General features: G+C 42.1%; 1 protein-coding gene across 4 annotated transcripts in view; it reads left to right on the top strand.

Moving 5' to 3' along the window:
• The window catches only part of nlgn3a (neuroligin 3a), a 194,971-nt gene that overhangs the window by 64,598 nt on the left and 114,426 nt on the right, over positions 1-15,947 (top strand). The window contains exon 1 of one of the 4 annotated variants that reach the window (XM_047584840.1): positions 7,456-7,906. The exons of 2 other annotated variants lie outside the window; for them this stretch is intronic. The gene's annotated coding sequence lies outside the window, so the exon portion shown is untranslated. Of the gene's footprint in view, positions 1-7,455; positions 7,907-15,947 lie in introns of those variants that run through there. One more of the 4 variants, XM_047584843.1, reaches the window with a different exon arrangement.

Here is a 15,947-nt window from a genome sequence, read left to right as displayed (position 1 = left end):
GCACATAGCAATGTATGGAAATGGTATGCTAATTGCAGATATTAGACTTGACTCAGGCCACCTTAGGATGCTAGAGCAGCATCTTTGACCATGTTTATGTGTAAATCTTGCATAGGATGAACTCGCATGGGCAGGGGAAATTAAGAACAGGTAAATCCCTAAAAGGTGTATGAATATGTTGCTGGTACTCTTTTGTCCATCACCACATTAGCCACGCCCATAATGTCATAATGAAGCAACTCCAGACCAGGATTCTTCCACCAAAATCTTGTTGCCTGTGGAACTTCCGTCTGGCTTCCAGACTATAGGTGCCAGCAACTCACCATATAGCACACTGGAGTGTTTTTTATTCAGTTCTGAAACTAAATATTAAGAAATGCCACCGCTGGATTTGGCTGTGTGGAGGACCACGCTAGCGCTTCAACCCTGCCACTGTCTGGAAAAACACCTACATATGTTTGTACAACGCATGAGAGAATAGTTTTGCTACCTACCAAGCAGTAGCTACACAAACATTGACAGTCCCATTTCGGAGTCTCTATTTTCTTTCTCATGGATTGATGGCATTTAACTTTTGTAGATGTAGCTGTGAATGTCAAGTCATGTGCAAAATGCTCCACAGCATATTGGAAGTTCCCTTTGCGTACATTCAGAATATATTTCAGCCGACCCGTAGGTCCAGACATGCAGGTTGAGTCTAGAGTTAAAGTGGAGGCATGGCAGCTTATGTCATGAACCCTGCTTATTTTTGGAAGCATTCACCATTGTCGGCTCACTTATTATGAATTAATGCTCACTACGTCTACAGGTTTTCAGTGATTTGCACTGGGTATGAACCCCCGCATGGCTATTTTTGTCTAACCTAGCAACAGTAACACAGGGAGGGACACAGGGTCAATTGGCATGCGTTATATGCGAAACTTGAAACCCTTTCACCAGGAAAAAAATGTTGTCCTATGTTCTTGTACATGAAAACATTGGTCAAATGCCCCATAGATTCTAAGCGGGCTGTTTGAGGAATACGCTTGGCTTTTTTCTACGTATGAATACATTTGGGCTTACATCTGTGATCAAAGCTCCGTGTGACTGTGCTACAGGCGTGGGGATCCATTTCACTGACAGATTACAGGATACACATGACAACATGTCAACATAACGTGGACATAAAACGCTGATAGGTCATAATCAAGTGCTTTACCATTAGAACTGCGCATCAAGTTAGAAATTTGTCTCTTCTTAGTGCCTTTAGACGTGCATAACGACTCTCCTCATCTTTTGAGTCCTGGGTATGTTATTCCAAATATAATACTGTATTATATGTGCTATATGTGTGCTATATGTCCTTTGAGAGCACCTGACCACACAGCAGAAAGAACAGCGGATTTTATCTGTAATCACTAGCGATCCGAAGCTGCGTTATCTTACCTGAGGTGTGGCCACTTATCAGATATATTAATCACTGCACACCAGACAGATATAGATATAGATTTTAACGATTTTATTATAAACCTAAGTAAATTACGAGGTTTTGGGGAAATGGAAGTGTACAGATCGGAATAGAATAGAACAGAGCATCTTTATTATCGCTGCACTGAGAGCAATGCAGCACATTTCAAAACGGCTCTCCTAGAGATACTTTTACTCACATATGCACAGAAAAAGTTTGGTAAAAAAAAAAAAGAAAATAGAGGGTAGCAACGTGAAAACACAGCAACGTCGAGTGTTACTGTTCATTTTTATACTGACCTACCACAATGTTTTGAAAGTTGATAGATTTACTAGTCCTATAAGGCCATCATGGCATTTGGAACAATTCAAATAAATGGAAGCGGACTCTAGTACTCCAGAAGGTCACAGTTGCAAATGGATCATTTAAAAAATAAAAGGTTTACTCCACTATACAGGACACGCCTTCCTAGAAGTGTAGTCTGAAACCCACAGCTTAGGACTTAGAAATGACAAACGTGTGTTATGTCCAAACCTCTGTAGAATTAGTTCACGCAATGCTGGTCAGGGCAGTCTTTTATTTGCATGTCACGGTGCGCCAGAGTTTAGGTGCAGTGTCTCTAGCGACATTCACATGCTGGCACGCTGGTGGCGATACATTTTACGTCAGCCAGCAATGAATGCTTACAAGGGCTGAAGAGGGAGTGACCGTACCAAGGAAGATGGAGTAGCTCACAGCTACTAGGACCGGCTAGGAGTATGTTGAAGCGTACTCTCTGAGTGTTACCTGGATATGAATTGTTTACTGTCTCTGGTGGTCAGGAAGAAATAAAACAACCACAAAAGCTTTCTGATGCTCTATAAAAAAAAATAAATAAATAAAAAAAAAAAGAATAATAAACTACAGTCTGAAAAGAAAGTGAGCAACCGCAACAACAGTCTTCGTGGTTTTCTTTGTTTGCGAGCACAGACAGAAGAGCAGGGCCTCAGGGACAGTATCTTGAAATACGTCATATGCATGCATCGACGGTGGTTGTGTATTTACTCCTGCTGCCAGAAGAGGAAGACAAAACTTCCCTGCTGGTTTAGCTTTAGCCCCGACAGCTGTGGGGTAAGGGGGTAAATCAATCGCAGCTGAGCTTTAAAAAAAAAAAGGTTGGATTACCTAATATGAGAGATTTGTAGTGAGATTAGTTAGCAGGATTATTTACTTCCTGTTTCTATTTTGGTGTTGCGATACGTCTCTTTTGACAGCATCACAGTGAAGACCTTTGCTCGGCTGCTAACTTGCTTCAGAGATCAAAATGTGCCTGCGTTTCTGCCCTTTCATTCCTGGAGAATTGCCGTATGGATAAAGGCATTAAAGCGAAAAGTAGCAGGGAGCGCTGGGCATTGTAAAATGCAGCAGTGGAATCACTTTGCCTTCCATGATAATTCATCAGTGATGTCATAAATGTCAGACGAACAGGCCAACTCTTAGTATAAAACATGCTTCTAACAAATAGCAGATAGCTGACCACGGCCCGTTATAGCTGTACTTTACTTTTTTTTTTTTTTTTTTTCAAGATTTCCTCATTAGTGATTGATTCACGGCTGCTGCCGGCCTCATATTCCATTAGCGTCCGGTACGAGGCAAGATGAAAACATTTATGTTGATTAGGAATATCACAGTTAAGTGGATCATGTTTGCATGATTTGTTATTTTTTTGGGGGAGGGCGGGTTGTCTACTCGATTTTGTCTTCAGTTATTTTTTTTTTTATCTCCTCTCTTTCAAGTTGAGAGTAGTCCGTCTTTCTGCCTTATTTGGCTTCATTAAGCCCAGCAGTGCAATACCAGAGCTGGTTAACAGCCGCTTATGCTAATCACCAACAGATCAGGATTGATTTAAATAAGGGAAATGTATTGATTTTCTTAAGGAAATGGACGCTGTTCCCGCTGCTACCGACATTACATGATTAACTTAGGTTAGCGATGAGCAAATTCTAACGGGGTATTATGACTGCAAAAACTGCTGCACAAGCAGACGGTTGGTGGAGAGCAAGCGCGAATAGAATGAATGTATGTTCGGAGTGGCTTGGAAGCGCCTGTATTTTTACATTTCTTGCACTAATTCTATCACCTTCAAATACTTTTATTAAAGGATTATTCCAGTATTTTTAAACCTTGGCCTATTTTTTCCTATTTGCCCTGTTTTCCCATCGTTTTGGGTCCAAGTGATTAATAGGTCAGTCCAATATTGAGCGGGAATGCTATAATCAGCAACCGCAAAACAGCTGCAATGTAATGAGATGGGGCATTTGCCAGTCCACTCAAAATGCTGGATTTTGCCACTGACAGGCTCCGATCATTATTATTATTATTATTATTATTATTATACGTGTCTGAGAACATTATGGATACTTTATGAGTCAGCTGATACTTAATGTATTTGTAATCCCATTATCCTGGCATGCTTTCATTTGTACAGATGCCAGGTCAACAAAATAAATTCAGCCAGTAACTTTACTTCCACCCTTTCTGCAGCAGTTGTCCCGGCTGTTGGAAGCAGGTATCCCGGTTAAACTGGCTGCTGCAACTGTTTTGCCCCCCATCTTTTAAGAAATGTGCAAAACCCACAGTTTCATCTTTTTAGATAACAGTAACCTATGCTCTCTGTACTCCAGCTCTGAAGTGTTATTCCATTCTTCCCTAAATGGCTTGCTCTAATTCTCACTCATGTTCTGGTGTCCTCCTGTGGAGACTCACCTCACGGGAAATTTCAGAGCAGGACTTCTGTTACATGCCACAGATGAGTCTGGCTCCGCGGAGGTATTTTCCAAGAAGTCGGACAAATGCCGTGGTCGATTACGCTGCAGCCATGTCTCACTTACTGGCTTAGGCATTCTCATTTGATATATGTTGCTGCTATTGAACATTTAAACCCAAAACATTTTTGAAAATGGGTCCGAGGCTTAATCGCTTTGACGAAAACGGCGTCCTTTGCAGGATGTCGTTACATTAAAGTGACACAAAAGTGAAAACAATTGTGATCATCACTGCGCAGCTGAAATGAATTTAATTGAGAGTCGTATGCAGTCATCAGGACGTCAGTTGGCCCCTTCGCCGTTCTGCTGACTCTCTTTTCCTGCTGGCCGGTCTTGTTTATTTGTCTTCTGCTTCGAGCATTATGGGCTTGAAATGTTTTTCTAAAACCTGACTGAACAGTATTTGACAGATAGGAGCTTTGTTGTTCGGTTTGTGTGCCTGTTTTTTTTTTTTTTCCTCTGTGTGCATTCTGCAGTCTGTATTTTTGTTTCATCACTAAATGTTTGTCCTTTTTAATGGAGATTTTAACATCTGGCTTGAAAAAAAAAAAAGATTATGCCTAATTTGCAAATTATCATAGGGTCAAATTATTTAAAAGTGACAGCTAAATGGTTTTGCACACCTCAAAGTAGTTTTCATGTCTATATATCCAAAACCCACATCATCCCAGCCTTTTCTACCTGATTTGAAAGTCTCTGCCTGATGCTGTGATATTGATTTACACACAATTGACTCTTTTAAAGCTCATTATATTTCTAAATGTTAGAACTTGTCAGGGGAAGGGTCTGGTGAGAGTGAATGGAGACCCGGCGTGCCTGCATTTTGACGGCATTGTGAAGCTCACGTTGCTTCCTGAGGCATAAATATTATTCATGAGCACGCTTTTGAAGTAACCCATAGTTCCCTGCAGGCACAACATTTATCCGCTGGCAACTGAGCTGACTCGCCTTGAGGGGATTATTGTCCTCGTGACTATGAAGGACTGTGCCCACCTGTAAAACTCAACACACCTCCAACGTTTTGCCTTTCGGTGTTGTGCATTAGGATGAGACCCTTTTTTTTAAGTTCCAGCACATAAAAGTTACGGTGCGTCATAATTTTGCTGAGATGTCTTGCAGCTGAATTGTCTGTTTGTGTTAGTCGGTCTGCCTCTTGTATTTTTATTTTTTTTGTTTTTTCACACTGTGAGAGTTGATGTCAGTCAAAAAATGTTAAAAAATGCAGCAGTCACATCAGCCCCTTGCTGTTCTGTAATTAAAAGCTCTTACACAAGAGTGCAATTAACAGTCATGTGTGTCGTTGGGCTCTTTTGTGGATTTGATTGTGAATGGCTCCGTTAATTAAAAAAAAAAAAAAAATGGCTGCAGTCATTTCTGACCTTACCTCTAATTAGACTTGAACTGGTCACTTATTATTACTTATTGTGGCATATACAGAGCCCGCAAGTAGGTCTCGTGTTTGCATTTAAACCGTAACACAATGCATTCTTTGCTTTGCGATTAAATAGCTTTGCTGCTGCCGGATCCAGATAGTGATGCTGTTTAATGTTTTAATGCTGAAGGAAGTATGATATTTACATTTCACAGCCAAAGCATTATTTATGGGAACTTTACAAACGAAATCATGTTGAACAAATTGCTTTGCAGCCTCAGTCAAAGCCACATTACAATAGAGATTGTATACAGAACACAGGGAAGGACACAAGGGGAAAAACACGGATGATACATTATCGATCTCAATTGGATTTAAAGGCCAATGAGTAGGGGATGGGACTTCAAGCAAGATTTAAAAATGTCAATAGAGGGATCAGACTTATGTGGAGGGATAAACTGTTCTATAGTGTTATACGGCCACTGCAGGAGGGTTAGAGTGCAGCGTTTGGCAGTGGGTCTTTCGACAATGTTTTATGCTTCCAAGCAGATATATGTTCACGAATACGTGAGAGATGGCTGCATGAAAAATGCATGCAAGGTTACTTTAAAATGCTTGTTTACTCTGTACCGAAGACATCCGATTGACATCCATCACATGCCTGTCCGCCTCAGATGAGAAATTATTTAGTTTGCACTTTCTGAGGTTTTCCCCTTTTTCCCTTTTTATATAGTTCTTTTTTTCCTTCTGTGAATCAAGGGCCACAAAAGTAAAATACTGACTGTAAAGGCGTTTGAGGACAGTACGCTGGTGCTGTTGCAGGTCATAATCTTTCACACAAAGCTCTGGTTTGGGTCCGTTTGAATGCATATTAATCACAATTATTAAAGCATCCTGAGACTCTTCCACTGCAGTGCAGAAAATATGGTAATACGGCGCTTTTGAAAGCCCAAGTGATTGATCAGTGCGATGTGTGTCTGTTCAATGAAACATTATTTATTAATCAACACGATAAAGAAGACGACAATTTAGTAGTCATGAGTTGTGCCCGCCGTTGTAAAACGATTATGTAATGACGTCTGTGGCTCTGCGGGAGATTTTTCAGCCCTGAGAAAATTACTCTGATGATGTCAATGATGTATGATTTATAACAGAACGCCCGCGTTACTGGCTGTAATAAAGATGAAAGTCTGGAGAACCTGCTCGATGCATTAGGGCAGTGCAGGATACAGTTTTAGGGAGGTTTGCAGGGGCTGGATGGAGTCCAACTCTTCTTTCTTTGATCTGTCAGAGGCACAATACTACAGTGAATCACTGCTACGAAAATTCCTCTGGCTTGAGACTGATTTCCAGCGTTCTTGTCTGTATTGTATTTTGTCCTCTCCGTCCCCCGTTGGCTCGTGTAGCCATTCAGGCTAAGCAAATGCAGAAGCTGTAGGCTAATAGTCAATTTATTAAATGGAAAATCCTAGATCAACCACCAAATGTCCTGTAATAATTATTAGGCCTCTCTCAGCAGCCTGTTCAGCATTTTAGCAGCTCGCCTTGTCTTCATTCATTAATTTCCCTCCATGCTCAGTCCTCTCTCCTCCTCTGTAAAGAGAGAGAAAGATTTGTAAATATTCACTAGAATCTAATCTTCCAGTGAAGTTCCTGGAAAGCACAATAACGGTGCAATTTAATAACATGTAAATAGATCATCTTGCCCTATGGGATGAATGATGCCTCATGGAATTATGATCTGAGAGAGACGAGTGACCCATCAGCGAGAATATGCAAAAGGTTAATTTAGATGAGCTGTCAGCGAAGGCAAAGCGTAGTTGGGAGGCACACACCGTCCGCTCCTTCTCCATGGATGGAGCGTGTGCCCTTGGTTACCTAGTAACTCTCATCTCCATCTCCAATCGGCGCTCCCGAACGGTCGCTCGGGATGGCGCCGCGCGCTCCCGCCAAGCTCATGTTGAGCCCGAGAGTCCAGGCGAAGGCATCAAAACGCACCAGGACCAGGAGGAGAGCTTCCCGCTGAAAACGTAACGTGGGAGAAATCCATTAAAAATGACAGCGGAGTGAGGATAATGAGAGCCGTTGCCGCTTCGCAGGAAGGTCATCCCCGAAAAACACATAAGCAGTGCGCAGACTATACGGATATTTGGAGCTACGGACCCGACTGCAAGTGAAGACCCCGAAACAGTGAAACATTGTCCCGGCTTTCTTTTCTTTTCCCCCCTTTTTTCCTCTAAATTTTCGGAAAGACATGGAGGGATTTACATCTCGACAAAGCAGGTGAGTCATTTCACGATACTTGGAACTCGGGAGGAAATCTTGAGTGATTTAGTGGGGACCTCGGGCTACTTGGATTAAAATTATAGGACTTGCGCTTCTCTTGCATTTGGTCGTATTTGAGAAAAGATTTGGTCATTATTTGCAATGCAACATCGACGCAGCGCTGGGAGACAGGCGAGCACGTACACTTTCAAAAAACGCGTTTGGATTTTGCGACTTGCGCGAGTCTTACGAGAGACTGGGGTTTGGATGCCGATAACTGTGCGTATCTTTCATCCCCAGCCGGCATCGGAATTATTATTAACAATACGCACGTTACAGGGACCCTGCACGCCAAACGTCAATGCAGAAAATAAATGCCTGCGATAAATGTTCGGAGCACTTGTTACTTGGGCACAAAGGCATCCCTCTGCGCGTGATGGAGCAATGACGCGCAAGCTCCCTGTCATGTAACGAGAAATAAAACGGCCCCGATTTTGCGCAAAAAGGAAATCTAAACTTTAGGACAGATTTGGCAAGAGAAACGCCGATTCAAATTGCGCAGGGTGAAATCAGACCTTCGATTTTTGAATGGGATCCACTGCCAGTTTAGCAAGCTCTTCATACCTCCATCTGTTCCGGAGGAGCTGGAGAAACTAACACAGTCGTACGTGGGGATCCACATTATTATATTCTTTACTGGTTCTTCCTCATGCATGGATCTCTTTGGAAGTTGGAAGCTGAATAAATGGCTGGGTCCATTTAATTCCTGGTTGTAGGTTGGATGTGAGTTTTTTTTTTTCTCTCCATCAGTTAGAGTGACAGATTCCATCCAAAGGACATATTTTATTAATGTGGAGAATGCTTATTTCCACACCACTTCATCACTGAAATTCATTCATTGTACAAATCCACCTCTTTGCATTTCACAGTGACATTAATCCTTTGATTTGTGCTGTAGTTGGAGCAAGAAACTGTTCATCTTTAATTTCTGCAAAAGCTGTAGAAAACACATGCACATTGGCTGTTGAGAAGAGACTTTCTTATAATCGAAATTCCTTGACACATGGCTCACGCTCAGACTTAAATGGTCTCATTGTTGTCAATGGTAGAAAGAATAATTAACTGAAAGAGTTGAATTCCAAAGAGAGAACAGAGTGAAAATGTCAAGCAAGAGTTGTCATGGTGATTAGTTGAATAAGCAATGTGTCCCTGAAACCTAAGCATTTAGGAAATTATCCAGCCTTTTATTTGGCCTGCATACCACTGTATTGATTGACAGAAGGCCTTAATGGGTAATAATAAGACAGACATACTGGATTCCTGGTTTTTGTCGCAGACTTTCAAAAATAACAAACCCATCAAAATTCATTTTCATTACAACTCCTCTGATTGGGTTTTGATTTGCGAGAAAACTACGTTCATTTATATTGTATGTGACTCCTCAGTATCATGTGAAGAATTATGCATGCTGCTGCCGCCGCTGCTGCTTGTGAATTCTCTCTCTGGCCCTTCACTGTTTGTATTCCGGTCCAGCAAAGTGCTACTTTTCAAGTTCCCTGCTGTTCTGATATCCATTCTTCGCCCCTTTTCCCCGGAAATTTTTTCTGGGATGCATTAGAGCTGTGGAACAATCGCCGCAGCTTCATTCACACCAACAGCCAAGCTGCTTGTTTCGGCTGTTAGGGAGTAATTACAGGGAATGTGTTCCTTTACTAGACAGATTGGACTGGAAGGGTTGGGCCATCCAGACATGTGATCGCAGGGAGGCACACACACACACACACACACGAACACACAAACACATTTCAAAGTGCAGCATTAAGTCTGTTGTTTACCCCGTGAGTCTCAGGACTGCTCAAGAAAAGCTCCATGAAACTCTCTGTCTGCTGTAAAGGTCAGCGAGGCTTCGTCCTGACCTAACGTGAATACACCTGAGTACACCTTGGCCTGACTTAACAGAGATGAGCCACTCATTGGTCTGTGGCCCGGGAGGCCTGTTGTTCTTTGGCCTTCACTTTCCCTTCCTCTCCTTATTGCTCTCACACCCAGACGCGACGACCGAGTCGGGCGAGAGCCGGGGCTCCTCTGCGTATACGCAGAGGTGTGTTGCTGCGCATATGAGGAACGCCGCGGAAGGTTATTTGTGTTTTCTAATATTCATTGTGTTTGACGTGTTGTCTTGAAGCAGCAGGAGCAGGAGCTGAATAATTTCCCAAATGGATAACTCTGACCTTCTGAAAATATGTTCTATCACCGCCTATCCCACAGCCGAGGCAAAGCCTGTCATTGCTCTAGCACCATTTTCATAACTTTGCAGCATCATCCGTGCTGAAAGGGGGGGAAAAAAAGAGCATTTGTGACATTTTGGAATTTTGAAGCAGATTAGTTTTTAGCACATTACCAAGCAAATGAGACAAAAGCATTGGCCTTGGCTGTCTTTGGCTGTGTGTCTGGCCATATAGTCATAAAGGTCTGTACATTTTTATTCAGAGCAAAATGGGTGAAAAAATATTCCAGTTCATGGTATATTTTCTTCCTACACCATTTATTTGAAAGTCAGACCAAGCTCATGGCAGTCAGTCAATTGATTGTGGACCAGATTTCCCTTTTCTCTTTTTTCTCCCTCCACCTGACGATGACCACAACTGAGCACCTCAGTGTGAGCAACCCTAGTAACAGAAGAGATTTTCATTTATCAGACAGGGGGTTGAAGTTACACCTAAGGTTTGTTTCCTCTTGCTGTTTTCTTTCCTTGTCTCGTTCTTATCTCTTGCTTTTGGTTGTTTAGGCGACAGAGACACTTGATCATGATTCGTGTTAAAAAATATGCGCCTTTGAAGGCACAAAGAATATTGCCAATTGAAATACATTACTTTGCTCTGTGTCACGCAAAAACAAATCACGAGGCACTTGAATTATATTTTGCGACTAATTCACAAACGCCCGTGAGACAGGGCTGAAAGTTTACAGGCTTCTTTTAAGTGATCACCTCTTCTAAGAGAGAAGAGACTCGTTCAGGAGGAAAATTCAGTCTTTGCGTTACTAACACTTGAAATGTTAATGATTCAGAGTCCTTCAGCTTTTTAATTGAACTGCACCGCGTTTGCCATGCAAGGAGCTCCGAAAACAAATAAGGCAGCGAGCAGCACAATCTCTTAAACACCAAGTCAAACTGCGCATCGCGACGCGTGAACCCTTTTGCTGCCCCTCACTGGCATGGATGCATAGTGACGAATGGCTGAGGATCAGCCTGTCTCTTCGTATTTGCTCGGCAGCGTGAGTTTTTTTTCGTCGTCACTGAATCACACCTTTTGTGAATAATACCCCAAATATTTTGTCGAATGTTACTTGAAATGAGGTCCAATTCTCCAGATACACTTGTGTCACTTGCATTTTAATAATGAATAAGACGTATTTGTTAAATGTGTAGAAAGATGAAAGAGCCTTTGTTTGACTAATAGAACGGTCTTGGCCTGGAGCGCTGAGATACGCCTCAAGTCTACTGCACATAACATATTTAACAGAGATATTACATTGTTCAGGGCCCAAAAACATCTCCCCTGACTAGCAGGTCTCACTGCCAAAGACCAATGTCTGCTTAGTAAACAAGATTCTTTTGGACATCGCCATTCTAACTACAAAGCAGATGTCACACAGTATGTTGCCACTCAGTGTCTGCCAGAAGTTATCTACTTATTAATTATTTATTAATTAGACGTTTTCACTCGATAGCACGCCGGCCGAGGATGAAGCCCACTGAGTTAGGAACACAGACATAACCAGATATGATGCAGCAGGAGTTGAGGGCTATTTTTTTTTCATAATTTTTCTTTTTATTGTTTTCATTTTTCAAGGAGACTTTTTAAAAATGCATCACATGGTGAGACACAGCGAGAGGGGAGGGTGGGGGAGCCATCACAAGATGGTGTCTCAGATGCAAAGCTTCAGACACTGGTTCGGATTAAACCCTAGTTCGTTTCATTCATGGAACACGCAAAGCTGTGGCGTACAATAATCAATCCACTGAAGGGGATTTACATTCCAGTGACTTTACTTTGAGGAATTGGTGAATTTATTTGCAGACTGTGATTTCCGCACATTGAAGTCATTTGCCTCCCACTTGCATGTACAGTTTTGCTTTTGCCGGTACCAAGTAAGGATACAAGCAGAGATGCAATGCTGTAGAGGGTATTTTATTTATTTTTTTACATGTCGCTGAAGCATCTTCTGACAGGTGCAGCTAAGGTTGGCACAGTCTCTTTGATGCGCTGATCCTCGCCTGTTTCTTTGGATCACAGAATGACTCAACAAACAGAGCCAGAAGAGGCTGAATGCCTTTCAGGCGGGAGTACGCCAAAGCAGAATGTTTAAAATATCCAACCATTTCACGTCCAGCAGCCACCCCACATCGGCTACACTTCTCCGCGCCAAAAAACCCTTTTCAACACGCAGCCAAACTACCTATTGCTACCTATTTCCCTCTTCTTCTTTTAGCTCTAATGAGAGTTGGCAAACCAGCTTGGAAGTTCATCGGTTTGATTTTGTATCCCATGATTCCCTGGGGTATTGTCATAAAGTCGCACCGTACCAGGTGTGGTCGTGTCAGAGCTGCTCATCTGCAGGTTTCCGTGGCTGTCTGTGTGTGAGTTGCATACTTTCTGCATGTTCTACATCTTGCTGGATCGTTTAAATTTTAAAAAGCCTTTCAAAACAATTAAAGCAGGGGTCTTGATCGTTTTTCAGGCCAAGGACCAACTGGATGGAGAGGTTTAGCTGTATTAAAGTGATTTAGCTATATTAAACTTTGCCTAGTGCTATTGATAAATAGACATTATTATTATAATTTTGCATCCAATATTAAGCTATTCCAGTGATAAATAGGTTCAAATGTTCATTTTTTTTTTTTAAACATGTCCAAGAGTAAGGTGCCCCGTGCAACCACTGCAAACATAGACATACCTAACTGGTTTATGTATAAAGAAATGACAGCTGCCTCCATTTATCCCTCTACTAAAATGTTTTGAATTCATGTTAATGTGTAGTATAAATTTGTGGGAGAAAATTGTGGAGAGAAATTAAAAAAATATGAAAAATGTCGCGGACCTCCTGGTGAAGACTTTAAAGCAAGTCGGAAATGAACGGAACCAGTCATTGCGCGCTCACTTACTCTGTGGCTGACAGGGGTGAGGCCCCGGCCTGTTTGTTTTGGGGAAAGTTCACCTTAATCCGTTTGGTTTAAATTGCATTTTATTTAGCTTAATCCACCCTGAAAATATAGAGACAAGCGACAGGGAGTCAACACGTTTTAATCCACGGGGTGAATGTTAATGTCCAGGTAAAGTTGATGTGGCAGAGTGTGCCTTTCCCCTGTCAATCCCGCAGCTTCTTATCCAACTAAGCAATCGCTAAGCTCCTTTCTCTCCTCATTTCCTTAACATGGAGTGAGTATTGTGTGGGTCTGGCAGGAAACAGAAACGAGGGGCCGTCTAATTCATGGGGTGAATTAGCGAAGATAAGGCCTGAGTCAGTACCTTCAGCCTACCATAGATCCCCTGGGGCAGACTCTTAAGGAGCTTAGTAAAAGCCTGTCGTATGAAGACATGACATGGAGCTGGTTAAATAGGCTACGTTGGAGTGTCTTCCATCAACCCAATATTCATATATGGGTCACTGTCGTTCAAGTTTTAATCCCATTGAATTTATTCATTCTTAGTTATTACTTCTGAGTTTTAGGGAAATGCGGCCCTATGTGTAAGAAAGGTGAAGGAGTTGGTGAGGGCTGGAGCTCGCCAAAACCGACACAACGCTTGCGCACACTCGTAAGACGGCGCTGTGTGAGGCTATGAGTCTGTGCCACCGAATCAATAATGAATGCTGGTTTACCCATAGTAAAAGAACAAGGAAGAACTCCTCCAGAGTCACTGGGTCACATTCGCTTGGGAAACAATTAGAGGCTTCTTTGCGCTTCACAGTCCCGCAGATTTTCTTTCTTTCTTTCTTTTTTATTTTTTTTATTTTTTTTTTTCATTCAGCTGCGCGTATTACCCTTAATTTTTCTCTAGGGTCCAGCAGCATGTCTGTTCCGCTGTTGAGAAATTACAGACACCAGCCACAAAAGTCTTTTCCAGCCAGAGCTACAAAAGGCCATGTCAGGTCCTTGTGATATATGTGGGGCCATGTGAAGTGGAAAGCACAGTGACGGATAGGACACCAGTCTTGCGGCTGTGTGTTAACCTCATAATGCTGACAGATTACAGATTTAAATATTTTAAATCTCACAGAGCACATGGTGCTAGTGATGAAGAGAGTGGAAATGACTGCAGTAATGCAAGAGATTAATAGAGATCCATCCTCTCTCTCTCTCTCTCTCTCTTCCTCTCCCTCGCACACACGCACGCATTCATGCTCAAACACACAAACTTTCCTCTGCTGCTGGTTGTCCTTCACATTTGCAGACCCCTGTTCCACAAGTGGGCCCTTGTCTTCCTTTTCGTTCTTTTGCACAGGCTTTCTTTTATCATCTTCTTTTCTCTTTGTAATTACGTGTTTCTCTCTCGCGCACGCGCACACACACACACGCACACATCTGTTACCCTTGCAAATATTTCAGATTTTTATTGTGTTTGAGATGCTGCATGGCCAAATCAGTGCTGAGTTTCACTCTCGAGGCAGGCCGTGAATAATGTAGGAGCTTTTATTTATATCTTTTTTAAATGTGTTTTTAGGCTGGCAGGGCACCACGTTTTTTCTCCTGTATTTTTGATAGTACACAGAGAGGGCATTAGGCACAGATGCGAGTTGCTCAGAGCTGACATAGGTGTGATCTATTTGGCTTTTATTTGGTATTTCACTATTTTGGCCAGGGAGGAATCTGAAAACCAGTTAGATATTTGGGAGTATGGGCTTTATTTGCGAAGTTATGTAAAAATGTATCTCTTCTCTCTGATGGCAGAGGTGTGGTTACGCAATGACTAATAAACAAAATAAAAAAGAGGGATTGCTCTTAAAAAAACTTGCATTTAATTAATGTGTGATGCGTTGAATATAAGATCTTCCTAAATCCATTAAAACCAACAAAAAAAAAACAATATTGAGGACATGTCCTTGGTGTCTTGTTGCGTATCTGAATTGACTTCTGCCCACATTTCATCCCACGTTCTACATCCAAATCAGAGTGACTGGGGACTCTGGGTTGCCTGTAGGTGTTTATGTGCATGAGTGTGTTAGCCTTTTGATGGATGAACACTGTGTCCTGGTCTTCTTGTACTGTCCAGTAACAATTATATGAATCTATGTTTGTGCAGAATCAGTAAATAGTATGCATGCAATGAAGCCTAATCAGTTTATCTTAACAGTGCTGTCTTTTACATTATCAAAGCTTTCTGAATTTGCTTTAATGGCATTGCAACCCCTCTACCTTAGTAGGATAGCACCTACTCTTGGACTGGTTTACAGTATTTCCACGCGTAGACCTGCTCCTGACTGTTGTCTATTTATATCTCCTGCCAGCTTGGCAAGGCTTCCTGATAGCCTTTGAGGACGGAGAAATTCCTCCATCAAGCTCAGAGCCCATCTGTGCCCATATTCCTCCCAAAAGGAGCCATCCTTCACAATTATCGCTTTCTTCCAACGATACCATCATCACGCCATCACTCTGTGTAAGAACAGGCTCCAGGAAATTGACTTGATATTAATCTGACAAAATTACCAAGAAAGGAAATTAGACTGGGGAACATTCGCTGGCATTCATTGTGTTTCGGAGGCAAAATGCACAGTTTGGGACATTTGTCTTGTTGGTTGTTTGAAATATTCTGTGACCGCAGACGAATGTACACACAGTAAAGGTCAGAATGGAGAGTTACATACATGGAAATGATTTACTTGACCTGAAATTTTCTCTTTGATTTTGTGCAGCTCATTACAATGATAACAGATCCAGATTCACCTGAAAATCTGGGTCATTACTGAAATAGCCACACACTCCCGAGATGGTAGCGCTGATGAATTGCTGGCTGTAGGTCACTATGACAATGTCTTGAGTGAAGGAGTGAGGCTGAGG

This window comes from Mugil cephalus, chromosome 5, assembly GCF_022458985.1.
Source record: "Mugil cephalus isolate CIBA_MC_2020 chromosome 5, CIBA_Mcephalus_1.1, whole genome shotgun sequence".
Classification (NCBI taxonomy): domain Eukaryota; kingdom Metazoa; phylum Chordata; class Actinopteri; order Mugiliformes; family Mugilidae; genus Mugil; species Mugil cephalus.
The sequence above is the reverse complement of the archived record's forward strand: the minus strand, read 5'-3'. Positions and strand labels throughout refer to the sequence as shown.